The sequence below is a fragment of the Narcine bancroftii genome, chromosome 1, assembly GCF_036971445.1.
Source record: "Narcine bancroftii isolate sNarBan1 chromosome 1, sNarBan1.hap1, whole genome shotgun sequence".
Lineage (NCBI taxonomy): Eukaryota > Metazoa > Chordata > Chondrichthyes > Torpediniformes > Narcinidae > Narcine > Narcine bancroftii.
The window spans coordinates 94,626,970-94,643,914 of record NC_091469.1 but is presented as its reverse complement, the minus strand read 5'-3'; the positions used below and the strand labels follow the sequence as shown (position 1 = coordinate 94,643,914).

Sequence of the window (16,945 nt, the reverse complement as noted above, 5' to 3'; positions counted from 1 at the left end):
TAGTGTGCATATTGGTTAGTCATCATTTACTCCTGTTATCCCCCTCACTGAGATGCTTTTGAATAATTTACAGATCACCAAGATAAAAAAAAACTTGTTTACAGACTGTTTTTTATTCACTTCCAGAAAAAAGGTAAAATGTTGTTTTCATTATACATGCAGCAACTCTGAGAATGGGACTGACATTCCTTTCGTCTGCATTATATTCATGCTGTTATCCTTTCCATGCTGGGAATTCTACCAATTGTATTCTATAAAAACATTGAAGTGTATGGGGCAGCATGGTTGGTGTAGCAGTTAGCACAATGCTTTTACAGTACCAGTGATTGGGACCTGAGTTTGAATCACGCGAGGTCTGTAAGGAGATTGTATGTTCTCCCCATGTCTGTATGGGTTTTCCCCAGGTGCTCTTGTTTCCTCCCACCATTCGAAATATACCCGGGGTGTAGGGTAATTGGGTGTAAATTGGGAGCTACAGACTCATGGGCCAAAGTGGCCTGTTATCATGCTGTGTGTCTAAATTTAAATTTAAGACCTTAAATGGAAGAACTCCTGTTTAGACATGGGATGGTTGGTATTTGAGATTGGGTTATAAGATGAGATGAACATGCTACAAATAATTTTTGAAATCAAGACATTTGGACCAAGTCAATCTTACTCTCCAGTTCCATGTATATAATTGTGAAATTTTGGAACTTAGTCAAGTCCCCCGTGTGGTTACTATCACCTGGTGAAAGAACAAACAGACGTCATCTTGAAGCCAACATTCAGGCCGATGAATATCTTGTTTTACTAGTGTGTTACAAAAGGATGCATAGTGACCAGTGTAATTTCTCCTGGCAATTACAAAGCATCTTTTAAATACATTTCAATTCTCCAATAGAAGAAACCTTTCTATAGATGATGCTTTTCTTTGGCTTGGCTTCGCGGACGAAGATTTATGGAGGGGGTAAATGTCCACGTCAGCTGCAGGCTCGTTTGTGGCTGACAAGTCCGATGCGGGACAGGCAGACATGGTTGCAGCGGTTGCAGGGGAAAATTGGTTGGTTGGGGTTTGGTGTTGGGTTTTTCCTCCTTTGTCTTTTGTCAGTGAGGTGGGCTCTGCGGTCTTCTTCAAAGGAGGTTGCTCCCCGCCGAACTGTGAGGCACCAAGATGCACAGTTTGAGGCAATATCAGCCCACTCGCGGTGGTCAATGTGGCAGGCACCAAGAGATTTCTTTAGGCAGTCCTTGTACCTCTTCTTTGGTGCACCTCTGTCACGGTGGCCAGTGGATAGCTCGTCATATAACATGATCTTGGGAAGGCGATGGTCCTCCATTCTGGAGACGTGACCCACCAAGCGCAGCTGGATCTTCAGCAGCGTGGACTCGATGCTGTCGGCCTCCGCCATCTCGAGTACTTCGACGTTAGGGATGAAGGCGCTTCAATGAATGTTGAGGATGGAGCGGAGACAACGCTGGTAGAAGCTTTCTAGGAGCCGTAGGTGATGCCGGTAGAGGACCCATGATTCGGAGCCGAACAGGAGTGTGGGTATGACAACGGCTCTGTATACTCTTATCTTTGTGAGGTTTTTCAGTTGGTTGTTTTTCCAGACTCTTTTGTGTAGTCTTCCAAAGGCGCTATTTGCCTTGGCGAGTCTGTTGTTTATCTCGTTGTCGATCCTTGCATCTGATGAAATGGTGCAGCCGAGATAGGTAAACTGGTTGACCGTTTTGAGTTTTGTGTGCCCGATGGAGATGTGGGGGGGGGGCTGGTAGTCATGGTGGGGAGCTGGCTGATGGAGGACCTCAGTTTTCTTCAGGCTGACTTCCAGGCCAAACATTTTGGCAGTTTCCGCAAAACAGGACGTCAAGCGCTGAAGAGCTGGCTCTGAATGGGCAACTAAAGCGGCATCGTCTGCAAAGAGTAGTTCACGGACAAGTTTCTCTTGTGTCTTGGTATGAGCTTGCAGGCGCCTCAGATTGAAGAGACTGCCATCCGTGCGGTACCAGATGTAAACAGCGTCTTCATTGTTTAGGTCTTTCATGGCTTGGTTCAGCATCATGCTGAAGAAGATTGCAAAGAGGGTTAGTGTCAATTCACTTCATCCTGACCCACCTGCAGAATGATGCATATAACCATATAACCATATAACCACTTACAGCACAGAACAGGCCAGTTCGGCCCTACTAGTCCATGCCGTAACAAATCCCCACCCTCCTAGTCCCACTGACCAGCACCTGGTCCATACCCCTCTAGTCCCCTCCTATCCATGTAATGATCCAGTCTTTCCTTAAATGTAACCAATGATCCCGCCTCGACCACGTCTGCCAGAAGCTCATTCCACATCCCCACCACCCTCTACGTTAAGAAATTTCCCTTCATGTTCCCCTTATAATTTTCTCCCTTCAATCTTAAACCATGACCTCTAGTTTGAATCTCCCCTTTCCTAATTGAAAAAGCCTATCCACATTTACTCTGTCTGTCCCTTTTAAAATCTTAAACACCTCTATCAAGTCCCCTCTCAATCTTCTACGCTCCAGAGAAAAAAGCCCCAGTCTGCACAACCTTTCCCTGTAACTCAGACCCTGAACTCAGACCCTGAACTCCTGTCAACATTCTCGTGAACCTTCTCTGCACTCTCTCTATTTTGTTTATATCTTTCCTATAATTTTGTGACCAAAACTGTACACAGTACTCCAAATTTGGCCTCACCAATGCCTTGTACAATTTCATCATAACCTCCCTACTCTTGAATTCAATACTCCGATTTATGAAGGCCAACATTCCAAATGCCTACTTCACCACACCATCTACCTGATTATCAACCTTGAGGGTACTATTTACCATAACTTCTAAATCCCTTTGTTGCTCTGCACTCCTCAATTGTCTACCATTCAATGTATATGACCTATTTAAATTTGCCTTTCCAAAATGTAGCACCTCACATTTATCTGTATTAAATTCCATCAGCCCACACCTCCAGCCTTCCTAAATCACCTTTTAATCTACGGTAATCTACCTCACTGTCACAACACCACCAATCTTTGTGTCATCCGCAAACTTGCTTATCCATTTCTCCACCCCTACTGAACCATAACTGCATCACTAGATCCAGCTTCAACAGTGTCATCAAGTTTATAGATGACATAACAGTAGTCGGCCAGATCACCTACAACGATGAGTCATGCCACAGACAAGAGGTGGAAAATGTTGCTTCATACACCAGGCTGCTATTTGTTCATTGACTTCAGCTTGGTGTTAAATGTGATCATTTCCCAAAGCTGGTGGAGAGGCTGTCCTCGCTGGGACTCAACACCCCTCTCTGTAACTGGATTCTGGATTTTCTTATGAAAAAATCAAACTTTGACCCGGTCGGTACCAGAATATTGAGCACCATTACGCTGAGCAGTGGCAATCCACCAGGCTATGTCCTCAGCCCATTGCTGTTCATGCTACTGAACCATAACTGCATCACTAGATCCAGCTTCAACAGTGTCATCAAGTTTATAGATGACATAACAGTAGTCGGCCAGATCACCTACAAAGATGAGACATGCCACAGACAAGAGGTGGAAAATGTTGTGGTATTGTGCAAGAGTAACAACCTGTGTCTCAATGTGGACAAGATAAAGGAGATTATCGTGGACTTTAAGAGGTCCAGGAATGATCACCCTCCACTGCACATCAACAACTCTGTCATGGAGAGAGTGGAGAGCACCTAGTTCCTTCAAGTTCACTTAACTAGTGACCTATCATGGACACTTATCATCTCCTCACTTTCCAGGAAGTCCCAACACTCGAGAAGACTTAAGCAGACAATGCTATGAAGTGCCACTATTATGTCAACTTTCAATATGAGGTCTTTAGAGAGAATCCTGGCTGCTTGCATCACAGTGTGGTATAGTTGCTGCAGAGAAATGGATCGGATAGTCCACAGGAGTGGCAGAGAGGATCACTGGAGTCTCATTTCCCCCCACTCCTGCCCCCATTGAAGTGATCTACTGGGATCATTGCTTGAAGAGGCTGCACAAGATCATTGAGGACTCCTTCCATCCTGCAGACAGCAGTTGCTCCTATTTGAAAAAGATACAGGAGTATCAATACCATCACCTCAAGGCTGAGGAGCAGATTCTTCCCACGGACAGTGAACATGCTGAATGACCAAAGGAACTGCTCATACTAACTATCCAAAACTCTCATATTCATGCAACAAAATCTATTTATTTATTTATTTGTATGATGAAATACTTGTCCTGCATATGTATTTTTTGTCTGTATTGTGTTATGTCTGGTTGTATGTCTGTTGTTTATGTACTGAGTATTGGAGAATGCTGTTTTGTCAGGTTGTTCTTGTGCAATTAGATGACAATAAACTTACCTTGACTTGACTTGATCTTTCACCTCAGGCCCTGTTTGAATCACACTGAATCATCTCATGTCTCTCAATGAGAAGTTGGATTCACATTTAAAGTCTTGTTTCTCATTTATTTCAAACATGTAAGTGATTTTAGATCTGTTCCACCAAGTGATAAATATCTATAGAACCATAGAACACTATAGTACAGAAAGAAAGCCATTTAGCCCTTTTAGTCTGTACTAAAAACATCATACCACTCGTCCCACTGAACTGCACCAATTCCATAACCCTCCAGACGTCTCCCACCCATACATTTATCCAGTTTATTTTTTTTAATTTTCAGAGTGAGCCCGCATTTACCACATCAGATGGCAACTTGTTCCACACTTCCACCATTCTTTGAGTGAAAAAGTTCCCCCCAATGTTCCCCTCACCCTAAAGCCATGCCCACTTGTATTCATCTCTCCTAATGAAAATGGAAAGAGCCTACTCGCATTTATTCTGTCTATATCTCTCATAATTTCGTAAACCTCTATCAAATCTCCTCTCATTCTTTTACGCTCCAAGGAATAAAGTCCTAACCTGCTTAATATTTCCCTGTAACCCAACTCCTGAAGACCTAGCAACATGCTAGTAAATCTTCTCTCCACTCTTTCAAATCTTACTGATATCCTTCCGGTAGTTTGGCAACTAGAACTGCGCACAATACACCAAGTTTGACCTCACCAACGTCTTAGACAACCTCACCATAACATCCTAACTCCTGTACTCAGTACTTTAATTTATGAAGGACAAGATGCCAAAAGCTTTCTTTACAACCCTGTCTACCTGTAACACCACATTTAGAGAATGATGTATCTGTATTTCCAGATTGATCTGCTCCTCTGCACTCATCAGTGCCCTACCGTTTTTCCAGTTGGTCCAAATCCCCCTGCAAGCTTTGAAAGCCTTCCTTGCTGTTCACAACGCCTCTAATCTTAGTGTCATCAGCAAACTTTCTGATCCAATTTACCACATTGTTATCCAAATAATTGATATAGACAACAAACAATGGTCCCAGCACCAATCCCTGAAGCACACTACCAATCACAGGCCTCCAGTCTGAGAAGCAATCATCCACTATTACTCTCTGTCTTCTCCCATTCAGCCAATTTCAAATCCAGTTTCCAACCTTTGCATGGATACATTATGTCTGAATCTTCTGAAGTAGCCTCCAAGTGGGATCTTGTCAAAGGCCTTACTGAAGTCTATGTTAACAACATCCACAGCCTTTCCTTCATCGATTTTTCTTGGTAACTTCCTTGAAAAACTCTACAAAATTTGTTAAACATGACCTACCATGCACAAAATCCATGCTGACTATCCTTAATCATCTCTTGGCTGTCGAAATGCTTGTATACCCGATATCTCAGACTCATTGGCTTGCAATTTTCTGGTAGTTTTTTTCGAACCTTTTTTAAACAATGGAACAACATAAGCTACCCTCCAATCCTCCTCCACCTCACCATGAATAAGGATGTTTTAAATATTTCTGCCAGGGCTCTTGTAATTTCTACACTCATCTCCTTCAAGATCTAAGGGAATATCATGTCAAGCCCATGGGATTTAGCTACCTTTATTCGCTGTAAGGTAGCAAGCACCTCTTCCTCCTTACTCTCCATATTTTCCATGGTCCTTCTCTTTGTTTCCCTTCCTTCTTTATACATTATCCCAGTTTCCTGAGTAAATACTGATGTAAAAACTGTTTAAGATCTCCCCCATTACGTGAGGCTCCACACATAAATGATCTCTGATCTACTTGGGTATCTATTTTGTCCCTTATTATCCTTTGACTCTTAGCATACTTGTAAAACCCGATGGGTTTACCTTCATATTATCTGCCAAAGCAATCTCATGTCTCCTTTTTGCCTTCCTGATTTCCTTCTTGTGTATTTTCTTATTTCTATACTCTACTAGAGCTTCATTTGTTCCTTGTTACCTATTCCTGCTATACACTTCTCTCTTCCTCTTAACTAGATTGCCAATATCCCTTGAAAACCAAGGTCCCCCATGCCTGTTTGCTTTGCCTTTAATCCTGACAGTAAAATGCAAACTCTCCACTCTTAAAATTTCACCTTTAAGGTCTTCCACTTACTGAACACATCCTTGTCAGAAAACAACTTATCCTAATCCACCATTCCTAAATCCTTTCTCATTTCCACAAAATTGGCCTTTCTCCATGAAGGTAAATGTGGAAACCTAAGGCAATTTGTCAGATCTAGATAACAAACAGAATGAGCTCAGATGGAACATCAACATTTGTTTGTTTCATTAGTAAATCACAAAACTCAGTAGACCCTGTGGTTGAAGTAAAAACACAAAATGCGGGAGAAGCTCAGCAGGTCGAACAGGGTCCATTATGTAGCAAAGGTAAAAGACAGAACCAATGATTTTTTGGGGTTTTTTTTTTGATGAAGGGCTTAAGCCTGAAGTGAGCAGTTCTGTATCTTTGCCTTTGCTACATAAAGGACAGTGTTTGACCTCCTGAGCTTCTCCAGCATTTTGTGTTTTTACTTTGTCTGTTTCATTGAAGTGTAGGTTCAAGTATTCATCTTATATTGATTGCTTCATGTGATATTGAGGGATCGTTGGAGCGAATGTCCTTTCTTGAAATGTTTCATCCTGGTCTTACCTCTTTAACCTTATTTTTGAAGTGTATATCGAGGATCCAATGCTTGTTAAAGACAAGTTATGAATGCTATCTCGATATTTACTATTCAGAAACTTACCGACTGCCCATTCATTTATCACTTGGTTGCTATTGGTGTAGAGTGTGTTAATTTAACTCAATGACTCATTGAAAAAAAAATCATCCTTCAAAGATAGAAAACAATTAACCATATAAACATATAACCTCTTACAGCACAGAACAGGGCAGTTCAGCCCTACTAGTCCATGCCATAACAAATCCCCACCCTCCTAGTCCCACTGACCAGCACCCAGACCATACCCCTCCAGTCCTCTCCTCTCCATGTAACTATCCAGTCTTTCCTTAAATGTAACCAATGATCCCGCCTCAACCACGTCTGCCAGAAACTCATTCCCCATCCCTACCTTTTGCATAAAGAAATTTCCCCTCATGTTCCCTTTATAATTTCCCCCCTTCAATCTTAAACCATGTCCTCTAGTTTGAATTTCCCCCACTCTTAATTGAAAAATCCTATCCACGTTTACTCTGTCTGTCCCTTTTAAAATCTTAAACACCTCTATCAAGTCCCCCCTCAACCTCCTACGCACCAGAGAAAAAAGCCCCAGACTGCACAACCTTTCTTGTAACTGAAACCTTGAAATCCTGTCAACATTCTCGTGAACCTTCTCTGCACTCTCTCTATTTTGTTTATATCTTTCCTATAATTTGGTGAGCAAAACTGTACACAGTACTCCAAAATTTGGCCTGGAATTTATCCTGGAATATTAGGTTGCCAGTCCTGCCCCTCCTGTAGCCAGGTCTCACTAATTGTCACAATATCATGACCCCAAGTATCTGTCCGTGCTCTAAGCTCATCTACCTTGTTCACTATGCTTCTTGCATTAAAATATATGCATTTCAGAGAATGACCCTCACATATATTCTCTTTTCTACCTTTTACCCTAATCTCCATCCTACCTTTGTTATCGTTATTATTCCTATCTAGATAGACATGCTCCCTTTATACTGCTCTCACACTCTGTTCCCCACTCCCCTGCCAAACTAGTTTAAACCTTCCTCCTCAGCTCTAGCAAATCTGCTTGCCAGCATATTGGTCCCCCACCAGTTCAAGTGGAGACCATCCCTTTTGTACAGGTCCGACCTTCCCCAGAAGAGATCCCAATGATCCAGAAATCTTATCCCTTGCGCCCTGCACCATCTCTATAGCCACGCATTCATCCTCCACATCCTCCTATTTCTACCCTCACTAGCGCGTGGCACCAGCAGCAATCCAGAGATTACTACCTTGGAGGTCCTGTTTTTTAACTTCCTACCTAATTCCACATAATCCTGTTTCAGGACCTCATCCCCACTTGTAACTAAGTCATTGGTCCCCACATGGACCACAACTTCTGGCCGTTCTCCTTCCCCTTGCAGAATGCTATGAACTCTCGATCAGAGATATCCCTGACCCTGGCACCAGGGAGGCAACAGTCATTCTTCATGGAATTACATTGAATATATAAAATTAAAATTGGCTATTTGACTTCCTCAATCAATCGTTCCTCATCTCACTCTATCAGCAGAATGTCAGGTAGGATAAGATGTTGTTGGGACTAGAGGTCTTGAGATGTAGAGAGAGGTTGAATAAGATGGGCTTTTAATCCCTGGATAATAGAAGGCTGAAGGGTTTGTAAAATCATGAAGGGGAAATTAAATGCTCACATTCTGTTTCCCAGAGTAGACAATGTTGGAACTGGAGAGAATTAGTGCAACATGGTTATTGTAGCAGTTAGTGCAACACTATATCTTCGTCCGCGAAGCCAAGCCAAAGATTATAATGTCAGTAATTTTGGTTCCAATCTGTAAGAAGTCTATGTTCTCACTATGTCTGTGAGGGTTTCATCCAGGTGTTTCGCTTTCCTCCCACCCTACAAAAAAAATCATATTTTATAAGTTAATTGATATATTTGGGTTGCACAGGCTCATGGACTGGAAGGGCTTATTACCATAAATTTAACAAAAATATGGTACAATTAATTACAGTTAATTTTGCAATTAGTGTTACAGCGCCAGCAATTGGGACTAGCTTTTGAATCCAGTGCTATTTGTAAAGAGTTTGTACTTTCTCGCATTGTCTGTGTGGGTTTCCTCTGGGTGCTTTGGATTCCTCCCATCGTTCAAAACCTACCAGGGGTTGTAGGTCAACTAGGTGCATTTGAGCAGCACAGGTTTTCATGGTTTAAGGGGCTGTTATTGTGCTGTACTACTTAAAAAAAGATAAGAGTGGAGGCATTTAATAGGAACCTGAGGAGCAATGTTTTCACTCAGTAGGTGATCTGTATCTGGAGCCAGCTACCAAAGGAAGCAAGAGAAGGGGGTATGATTACGATGATCAAATGGATAATGGCCCAAACGGCACCAGCCCAAAAGGTCAGCTTTGTCAGCATGGATGCGTTGGGTCGAAGAGCCTGTCCCGAACTCTATGACTCTGTCACCCATTTAGTCATGGTCATAGAATTGTACAGCAGAAAAACAAATAATTTGGCCCACATGACAATGCCAAATATTATGCTGGTCCCATTTACCTCTACTTGGCTCGTAGCTATTGTAGATCTACACAATTCGCAATACTGCCTTTGATTTGAAGATAGTTAATGGAAAATTTTGAAAAAAATACAATCTTTTAAATGTTTTTAAAGTTTAGACATGCAGCACAATAGCAGGTCTTTCAGGCTCATGAACTTTTGCCACCCAAATGACCCAATTCACCTACAACCTCCTCACGTTTTGAAGGGTGGGTGGAAACCAGAGTGCCCGGAAAGAAACTCACACAGGCACGGGGAGAATGTACAAACTCCTTACAAACACTAACCAAGGACATTGGCACTGTAATGCCATTGCACTAACTGCTACGCTAACTGTTCTGCCCTTCTCTTTTCTATTGGATCCATCCAACTTAGAATAAGTCCAAGCATTCAATATGTAACATATGCAACTGGGGAAAACCAAGAGAAGACATTAAATAATGGAGTAAAAAAGAACATAGGTAACTTAAAATAAAATGACAAAAATGGTCTGTTTGATTGTGTTTTTTTCATATACACACAGCAGCGAATTTTATTCACAATTGCCAAATCACAAAAATGAAATAATGAATACAATATTATACATGCTCCATTGTAGGTAGCTACTTAAACCCTGTCAACTTGAGCTGATTTGGGAGATGCCTGTTTTGTGGCGACCTTATACTCACAGGAACCTGTATGAGACAACACAGTGTAATCTTCCACAGAATGATTAGTTGCATTAGAAAGAGCAGGCAATAATGTCCTCATTCTTGATTGGATGAAAACAATTATCTTTAAGGTGTAGGGAATTACAATTTTCTAATCCACTGAATTTGAACAGTTGAAAGTAAAATGTGGGTAAGATTAATGCAAACATATGCAAAGAATGTACTTTTCCTTGTGAGAAAAATGTACCTGTATTGATCAAAACTCATGGACACACAAAAGGTCCCCTGTGGTTAAATTTAAATTTAGACATACTGCACTGTTACAGGCCAATTCGGCCCTACGAGTCCATGCTGCCCAATTTACACCCCATTAACCTCTACCCTGGTATGTTTTTGAAGGGTGAGAGGAAACAAGACCCCCAGGGAAAATCAGACACAGGAAGAACATGCACAGACAGCGCAGGCTATGAACCCAGGTCTGGTCCCGCTTGCTGATGTTGTAAAGGCGTTATGCTAACTGCTACACCAACTGGGCCACCCTATCTTTGTAGATACTTTTACTGATTGATCACCATGTTAAACTACTAGGTAAAAAAGGATTTCAAATTAGCTATTTTGTGTGATGGAAACTGGTTTGTCTGCAGGCCTGTTAACTACTTATTTAACAAATACTATGTTTAAAAAAAAATGAATGGGCTAATTGCTGTTGATGACTGAACACTGAAGACAAATTCCTTTCTCCTCCTATTTGGAATCATAATTAATGTGGTGTTGCTTCTAGCTTTAGAAAATGTCTTGTTTCAAATAAAGTTTCAGGAATTTTTTGAGCTTGGACAGTGTTTCTTCACAAAAATGGCAAGAGCCATGTGTTAACGCTGCAGCTCTATAATACTCTGATTAGACCACACTTGGAATATTGTGTTGAGTTCTGATCACCTCATTACAGGAGAGGGTGCAGAGAAGATTCATCAGGATGTTGCCTGGATTGGCGAATATGTATTATGAGGTAAGGTTAATAGAGCTAGGGCTTTTCTCTTTGGAGCAAGAATGATGAGAGATAACTTAGTAGGTGGCTACAAGATTATGAGAGGCCTACCAGAGCAACAGTAGCAAATACCAGAGGACACCTGTATAAGACATGGGGAGGAAATATTATAGGAAAGGGGATTAGGGGTAAGTATTTTTATGCAGAAAGCTGTGGATACCTAGAAATCATTGCCACAGGTGGTGGTGAAGGCTGGTACAATAGAGAAAATTAAAATATTCTTAGACAGGCACATGGATACATGAAAAATGGAGGGTTGTGTGTGTCGGGTAGGGAAGGTTTGGATTGTTGAGTAGGTCAACATCATGGTCTGAAGGGCCTGTATTGTGCTGTAAAGTTCTATGAAGTGTAAGAGGGCTTACTGCTGAGGGCCATTGCATAGACCAAAGGATTCTGAGCACTGTGAAGGCTGCAGTGGTGTGAAGGCAACAGAGAGGCACAAAAGTGGCAGAGAATTACAGAAGCTATAGACTAGCATACAAAGAGGTACATGGGCAGTAATATCACCAAGGCTGTGGAGTGGCACAAAGGCTGTAGACTGACACAGAAGATGAAAAATACAATGTGGTTGTAGAATGAATGTTGAGACAGGGGAGTTGCAGGATAGCACAGTAATTGCAACAGAGCTGCAGCTTGCCACACTTGAAGGGCCTGAAGGAAACACAACAAAAAAAAAGGTTCAGGTGATGCCACCAGTTGCTTAACTCATCACAGCCACAAAATAATTCTGCCAGTGCATGCGTTGACTTGTGCAGTCCAGCTGGATTGCTCTCAATTAGATAACAGTCAGTAATTATTGCCTAATGTAAAAAGTAAAATGTTTCTGATGATTGATATTTCAAATTAAAGCAGGAAGTACTTTAGACTCTCAGATTGGCAAATTGGTATCAGGGGAAGGAGAAACAGACCTAATATTTCAGGTTGAGGATCTTCCATGCTCCACAGATGCTGCCTGACCTACTGAGTAATTACAATGTTTTCTGTTATTCTAATGAACACAGTCAAAAAACAGTAAAAAAAAATCTGTAGTCTCTCTGTAAAGTGAAATGACAACCTAATATTTCAGTTATACAGAATAAACTAAATTATCCCATATCGCACTGTAAGTTCAATTGTCATTTGTTATGCTAGAGAAGGATATTATGAAGGAAGAAAGAGTTAACATTTCAGGTCACTGATATTTCATCAGAACTGGAAAATGTTAGAAAATAACATATTTACATTGCAGAGATGCAGGAGGGGCAGATAAAAGAAGAAAAACATCTGGTATTGTGGTGGTGACATGGGCTGAGGGAGCTGGTGAAGACTGGTTAACTGCAGTTGGTCTATCTGGTGAAAAGTTCCCAGCAAGTCATCACTGAGAGAGGAACCATGGAAAAAAATATAGTGCACAATCTAGAAAAAGCTGCTGAAAGGTGGTGGAAGCAAATGCAATCATAACTGTCAAAAGTGAATTGATAAAGAATAGTTTCCATGTTTTGTGAAGAGATGGGGCATTGAATGATTTGAAAGGCCCACTTCATTGAATCACAAATCAATTAGCAAGGCATCTCTAGTTTTGGATATGATGCATGATCAGATAGTCTGAGTCTCTCCAAACGTGGTAACTAGCAGAAGAGAGGACAAAAGCATGGATTTGAAAAAAAAAGTGGTAGATATTTAAAGAGATTTTAAGGTTGTTTTCAGTTTTGCAAGCAAATGTAGTGTCTGCTCTCTAGAGATATGCACACAAGAATCTTTTAAGATAGAAAATGCATTGGAAAAAAAATTAGGTGCTACATAAACATTTCAAGCAGATATACAACTTCTTTGAAATATTGCTTTCTGGAATTTCTTTAATAGGTTATATAATCATGAGTTAAAATCACTGCTTCATTTAAGTATATAAAATGACAAACTTATTTGCAATGTTTCAGAAATTGTAGGAGTGTCTTATTATTACATACAAACCAGAGATGGTCAGGTCATAGGAACCCATAACCAATGATCCAACATATCAACTATTGAATATCTGGCTGTCAGGCACATATAGTCAATGTTCACTCACATCACAGAATCATTTTTCTGTCAACAGAAGGGAGCTTGGAGCCTTTTAAAGGCCTTTTTTTTCCAGACAGAGTCAGTGATTTCTATTGGTGGACATCGGGAAATTTTTCTTGAAATATTCCCAAATAAGATCTTAAGATGTGGGTTTCCATTCCAGGGCTTCTCCTCATATTCTGTCTGGGCGTTCTCTAACCAAATGGCATGAACATCGACTTCACCGATTTCTGTTTGTCCCCACCACCTCGTCTCTGTTCCTCTATCTCTGTATCTCTCTCTCCCCTTTCACTCTCTCCTTTCCTCACAGAGACACCGCTATCACTCAATCAATTCTCTCCTGTCCTCCTATTCATGACAAATTATGGCTTTTTGCCTGATGGCCTGTTTTCCATCCCTTGCCCTTTCTTCCATTGTCTCCCCAGTCTTTTTATTCAGGCACTGCCTCCTTTTTGCTCATACCTTGAAGAAAGGCTCAGACCTGAAACATTGGTTATAAATCATTACCTCTTATGGACACTCTGTGACCTGCTGTGTTCCTCCAGAAATGTTGAGTTTTTTTTACGACAATCACAGCAACTGCAGTTTTTTATGTTTCACAGTCCCAGCTGCCTTTTTCTCCACTTAGCATCTCCCTCTGAGCATCTCCAACTCCACCCTCTGCGGATCATCCTCCTACACCTGACTTTTTTGTTAATCTCTTGCCTTTGTCTCCCTTTTCTGACACTCATCAATCAACTACCTCTGCCTCCGGCCTGTCTATCATCTGCCACCCTCCCTGGTTCTCCAATCTCCTACTAGCCCCTGTGAATCCCTCACCTCCCACCCTCTCCTTTATTTTTATGATACTTTTTTAATAACACAAAAAAAGTATTATTAGGAATTTTATATTTTTCCTTCATTCAATTAAAAGAATTAAATTTCCCAGCCTCAAATCCATCCTCCACCTTTTTTAAATCCCAAATTGATACCATATCTTTAAAAACTGATTATGAACAGTAAATGAAAACCAAGTTTATTCTGATATGAAGGTGTTTTAGGTGAAATCATACCTTTTCCACCTATCTCATAATCAATTTGATTCCGTAATTCAATTCAATGTTTCAATATTGATGGATCCTTACTATCCGGTCATTTTGAATTCCATTTATAAATGAATTCCTGCGTATATTCCTCACCAATTTTAGCTAATTCTATATTTGCCCATACTGAAGACTTACTTAAATCAAACATTCTACTAATAAATTTCAATTGAATAGCTTTATAATAATTGTGAAGATGTGGAAGTTGTAAACCACCTACCCTCTCCTCATTATATCTCCCCTCTGTCCTTTCAGTCTCAAAGGGTTCTGATCCCAAACACTGACCATTTCTTTTCTCTCAGCCATGCTGCTCAACCTGCTGAGTTCCCCCAGTGGATTGATTTTGCCCCATTTACAAACAGTTGTGCTGCAAAGGTCAAGTACTTCAGAGATGCATTTAAGCAACCATTCACAGCAATATATTGAAGAGAAATCTATGATCTCACTGAATAAATGCTTTTTCAGTGGTCAGCTGTATTTCTATGAAAATAACAAACTAAAATGTTTGCCCCTTAAGCTTAACATAGTTACTTAATTGTATTTGAAAGATTTTTTTTTATTTTTCTTGGTAATAAATGTTAAATATTCATAATTGAATTGGAATTGATGCATACATGGGGGTGGGGGACGACATGCTTAGAGTAGCAGTTAGCGCAATGCTTTTACAGTGCCAGTAACTTGGTTTCTAATCCGGCGCTGCCTATAAGGTGTTTGTATGTTCTCCCTGTGTCTGAGTAAGTTTCTTCTGGGTTCTCCGTTTCCTCCCATGCTTCAAAAATGTTCCAGGATTGTTGGTCAATTGAGCATAGTTGAGAGGGAGGGGAGCACGGATCGTGGGCTGAGAGTGCCTGTTACCACGCTGCATGTCTAAATTTAAAATCTCTTGAGGTCATTCAAAGGAGCGTTATCAATCAAGGTTATCAGGTCTGTCAACAAACCTTGTTTAAAGATGTAGGTGTTGAGAACAATTGTAAAGGAGGAGGGTAATGAAGGGAAGAAATTCAAGAGCTTAATGATTTGTTGTCAAGAAACAGTGGATAGCGTATAATAGAGGGCATGGAAAGCCCATGGTAGGGGAGTGATCAGGTTCAATTGAAAGCTAACATGATTGATCTGCCCTTCAAAGTAGTCAACTTTAAAAAGGCCATTATAGTGTTCCTGTTGAAAAATTAAACAAGTCTTCAGAAATGGGATGTGGTTGAAAAAGGTTGTTGCTAATGTATAAAATATGTAATTACACGACAAAGAAAGTCCTTTATAGAATCTGATCAAAGAAATGCTTTTTGTGCTGTCTAGACAAAAGTTAACCTTTATAATAAATGAGCAGCAGTGTGATAACATTATTCCCCATGTCTCATTACCGCTTGTACTGTAGGGCTGTGTTTCCATACAGATTGAATCAGAGAGAGACATTGCATGAAGTCGAGGCTTTTTGCATGATGCTTACTGTTTTTCATAAGGATTATCTTAACCATCTGTCATCTTTTTGAGTGAATAAGCAGGGATTAGTGAGAAGCTGAATGAGTAAGGAATGGGTTCCATTCTTGCAGTCATACCCAAATGCATGCCTCACATATACTGTATCAATTTTTTTTTCAAAATGTGTGTCTTTGCCCAATTATTACCAAGTTTACGATGTGAAAAGTCCCAGAACCTATACAAAGTCTCCTTTCTGAATGATAACAATTCACTTGCTTTGATACTTCACTTGCATTAGACATTGGAGACAGGATGTGAAGGAACACAGATCTTGAGGTGGTGACCATAGACAGGGTCAAGATAAATCAGAGCAAAATGTGATTTTTGCTTTTCAAGGAAACTTCATTTCAATTTTAAATCGGCTGGTAACAGGCCATTCTGGGTCGCGGACCCATGCTGCCAGAACAGTTGAATGGTGAGGGTGAAGAAAGAGGAAACAGAACTTCCTGTTAAACAACAGCACCCTAATTCTCCTTTGCTCATGACTGAACATAGAACAAATAGGAGGAGGCCATCTGGCCTGGTGAGCATGTTCTTGCCTTTGGTAACATCATGGCTGATCTGGCTGTGGACTCAGTTCCAACTACCTGTTTTTTTTCCCCCTTAACCCATTATGCAAAAAATAATCTTTTCCATCTGTGTCTTAAATATATTTAATAAAGCGGTCTCTCTTGCTTCCTTTGGCAGAGAACTACACAGATTCACTGTTCTCTGGGAGAAGCAGTTCCTGCTTATCTCCCTCTTAAACCTACTCCTCCAAATTTTAAAACTAATTCTCCTAGTTTTAGTCTTACCTGTGCGACAGAGTTTATAGAGGTTTTTGGGAGAAAAATTGGGAAAGGTCTGTTAGAGCAGCTTGTAGTGCGTCAAATGACTCAAAGACTTGTTAACTCAAACCAAGGCTTTAATCAGCAAAAGACTGGAGCTTATTACATCAAGGTCAATCAATCCAGTCTGACCTGGGTGTGCTTAGGAGCAGTCCTTTATGACCTGACAGTAGGCGTGGCTACGTCTCTCAGCCAATCACAACAGATCTATGCAAATATATACAAA

At 40.7% G+C, this 16,945-nt stretch overlaps 1 long non-coding RNA gene across 1 annotated transcript; it reads right to left on the bottom strand.

Annotated features, from left to right (window-relative positions):
- Positions 1 to 3,677: 3,677 nt before the first annotated feature.
- Positions 3,678 to 16,768, bottom strand: LOC138740535 (uncharacterized). Its single transcript, XR_011342984.1, has 3 exons — positions 16,687 to 16,768; positions 8,734 to 8,939; positions 3,678 to 4,056 (listed from the first exon to the last, which is right to left on the bottom strand). It is a non-coding gene; the product is annotated as an uncharacterized lncRNA (long non-coding RNA).
- Positions 16,769 to 16,945: the final 177 nt, after the last annotated feature.